Genomic DNA, 4,035 nt, shown 5'->3' on the forward strand with positions numbered 1-4,035 from the left:
ATATACCATTCCTGTTGTCAGCCTCCTGTATGTGCCTGTCATCTCTGGGAAACAAAGCCTATTCTTAGGTCCCTGGAGTCCAATAGAGAATGCTGTCACTTTAAAATCCAGTATGACCACCACTTATAAACATTCAAAATGGCCATGCCCTCTAGACAGCTGAAAGTCAATAGTTCAGGTGGTTTCCTTTCTCGCTGTTTCCCTTTCTAGTCATAGACCCTCGGCGCTGTTGTCCCTGAAGCCCTTGGCAACAAGGACTGATCTTTAGGTCAATTCCCAGGTCCCAACACCACTTGGAAATATTCAGTCTGTTGGTCCCATCAAAGTGGCTGACAATCTGCAGCTCCAACTTTCTCCATACTCACTGTTTTTATTCAGGTTTCTCCAATGTTTGGTGCCCGGTCTACTTCTGTATACTTCCTTTCAAAGCTCAGGCTCCAGGATTATTTTTTTGTATCTCTGTCAATTAGTTTCTCTTTTCTTTGTTGAACATGGTCTATGTAGCTTGTCTGCCTATTCTGCCCTCTTCTACTTTTGTATTTCTTATTATTTTTCTGCTGTTATCATAAATTGTTGTTATGTGCCCTCAAGTTGGACCCGACTCATAGCAACCCCTCCTTGGGTTTCCAAAGCTGTATCACTACGGAAATAGATTGCCCAACCTTCCTTTCGAGGAGTGGCTGGTGGGTTTGAACCACTAGCCTTCTGGTTAGCAGTTAAGTGCCTTAGGAACTACATTACTCAACAATATGGACTTCTACTATCTGAGATTTATGTTCTCTATGCTATATCCCTCATTCTTTGACTCTTCTTTTTTTCTCTCCATAATATGTCTGTTTTATTCAATTTCATTTCACTCCAGCAGTTTTTTTTTTTTTTTTTTTTCATTGTGTAGCTTTGTCCTGGAAATATGCTTCCATTATTAATTTCAACAATTCATTGGACTCAGACTACCTGGCTTTGTCTAACTTTTTCCTGATCTATTTGCACTCACCTGAGTTTGTGATGACTACACAAAGTTCTGTTTTCAAATTGGTTCACCCACACTTTCTCTGCTAAGAGGGAACCTGTCAGTATGGAGGAGAGTATTTGTTGTACCTTGATTGTTAGATTGTCTATTTCTCAGTATCATCAAAATTCCCTTTGCTTCTCTCCAATCCCTCCTGCACAATTGTTCATACAGCACTTGTCTTGTTGTTATTAGTGGTTTATGCTTCTATAACTTTAATTTTACAGTTTACTCTGTCACTTAGTTTTGTTAGGATGTTAACAATGCAATTTTTTTAAAATTTATGTTTTACTGCTTGATTTTTGTTTTGCTGTTTTATGAACTGAATTTCTATATTTTTAGGAGAGGAGAAATTAGAGAGATTCAAAAACTTAGCTTCATTACTTCTAATACCTTCTTACTGTGCTGCTCTTCAACTTAACCTTAATTATGCTATGAAAACTCAAAATAGTAAAATAGCTCAAGCTTGAACCATTTAAAACAATTTTTACTAAATTTTATATTATGAATGGATTCTTACAAACATAGAATTTTCAGAATCACAAGCATATGTAGCAGGGAAATATGTATCAAAAATAGTTAATTTGGAAATTTATTCAAAACACTTCTAAGAAAAGTTAAATAAAGCAGCAGATAAAATATATGGATTAAAAATAAATGGTTGAGTTATCTGATGACTTTATTCAGACATGCTATTTTGTTTCATTAGTACTCACCATAAAAACCTAAGTATTATTCTCTCTCACTAGTAAAGTCTGGTCTATAAAACTCAAAATAACCCAATTATTTTTTAGCCAGCAAGCCATGTCCGCTTCTAAGACATAATTTTGTTCAGATTAATTTAATTTTTAAAAATGTATTGGAAATAAACACATTCAAGTCTTGCAGGGCACTCTTATTATCTTTTCTAGAATCTAGAAAATCCCATTACTTGTTAATAGAGTTTGATGTTGATTGAAGAAAGATAAATGTATCACAAATCACTTAGTGATGAGACACTTACTGATTCTTAACTTCTGTTTACCCTACATCATATTTAATTATGCCAATTTCACTCTGTTTATTTGGTGAAATGTATCTGAATACAGGCAGTCTCTGAGTTACCAAAGTCTGATGTAGGGACATCTCCTACTTGCCCTTTAAATTGGTTCTGTGATGGCCAGTGAAGAGAAAGAGGAATAGACCCAAAGTTTTACAATTTAAAAGATTAGGCAAGGTACCCTCGTATGGGACACTCAGAAGAGTCATAGTGAGACTTTTCAGGAGCCTGATATGAGATGTTGGATTTTTAACAGGATTTTAGGAGAAGGATACACTTCAAAAATGCACTGTTAGTTTCCATCTTTGAACAGGACAGACACATTTTCAGAGTGTGCTCAAAATCCAAGGGCTATGCAACCCTTATGCTGCCCTTTTTCTGAAAGAGGGAAATAAGGTATTCTGGCAAGACATCAACCCATAATTTGTCCAGTTACAGCTGTCTTTTCAATTCACTGAAATTTTAAAAATTTAGGTTTGTTTCTCTGAAACTTCTTTGGATATGACTGAACTGGGCAGAACTGGTTTGAAGCCCTTACAAATTCTTAAGGACTTAGTTAGGAATGGATCTCACTCCTAACTCAAGATCTGCTTATACTAACATCTGAATTGGAAGGATGATTGAAGTCCATTTTCTTGAAAATAAAAGATGGTCTTTTCAATATCAATGTGTTATTTAAACTGAAACATGAGGGTTTTTTCTACATATATCTATGGAGGTAAGATATGCAAAAATGGCATGTAATTATTCTCAGCTAAAAGGAATGAAGTGATTACAAAACAATATTTTATTTTTTTTTTATGTGAAAAAGAGTTGAAGGAATATGTTAGTGCTATTGTAACACATGTAAAAGAGAAGCAGCTCTACCATCTAAGAAAGCAAAATGGAGAATTTATAAAAATTAGAATAACGGAGAAGGCATACTGATGCATATTTAATAGAGTAAAATATAAGATGTTATTATTTAAGAATATACTAATATATTTGACGTTTGGAATGAAGTGTATAATTTCTGTAGAAAACCAAAATAAAGAAATACAAATTTTCATAACAAAAATTTAAAACCAGGGAGTTCTGGTAAGATGGCAAACTAGGCAGAAAGACTGCACAGAGCCTCTTCAACAAAGAAAAGGGAAACCAATTAACACAGACACAGAAGATAATCTTGGACCCCTGAGCCTTGAAGGGAAGGATATAGATGTAGACTAAACCCCAACTAGCAGAAGAATTCGCATGAAAATACCAAAAAAGAGACAGATGGAGCTGAGGTCTGGCAGCGATCCTGAGTGATCCTGATGGCACAGACTTCTTGGAGATTCTCGAGTGGTGGTAGGACCTAAGAATTAACCAAAAATCAGCCCTGGTAGCCAGGGACTGCACAGAGGACTGCTCCAGTGGCTGGGGAATAAACGGAGAAGGTGAAGAGAAACGTGGGCTGAGCTGTAGACTTTGGCCAGTCTGGAGGGTGCCACCATTTTGAATATTACAAGCGGCTTTAACATTTTGGATATTTAAAGAGACAGCACTCTCTGAGATTCCAGCGACTTAAGGAGAGGTCTGCTTTCCAGCAACACCAAGGACACTCTGGACCTGAAAGAGTGAAAAGTTTTTTGATAGTTATTCAATTGTAATTTCTGTCTAACTGAGTGAAAAATAGCAACAGTGAAAGACACAACTACACCCACACTTCCTGCAACTTCACTTACTGAGCGAGAGCCACTACCTCCTTCTCCACCAATGGGCCAATAATAAAAAACCACCAACAAGAGCCTGAATCACCCTTGGCTGCTCTTCACAAACAGTTAACAGAGATCTAAATGCAACAACAACACGATGCCTCGGAGACAACAGACCATCACAGTCCACACAAAGAAGCAGGATAAAGTGATAGAAACAAGGGAGCAGGATACAGACCCAGAACACATCCCTGAGGAAGAAGCAGCATTGGAACTGTCTGATGAAGAATTCAAAAGAATTGTATTTAGGT

This window comes from Orycteropus afer, unplaced genomic scaffold (assembly GCF_000298275.1).
Source record: "Orycteropus afer afer isolate SDZICR_OR568_19922 unplaced genomic scaffold, OryAfe1.0 scaffold00427, whole genome shotgun sequence".
Lineage (NCBI taxonomy): Eukaryota > Metazoa > Chordata > Mammalia > Tubulidentata > Orycteropodidae > Orycteropus > Orycteropus afer.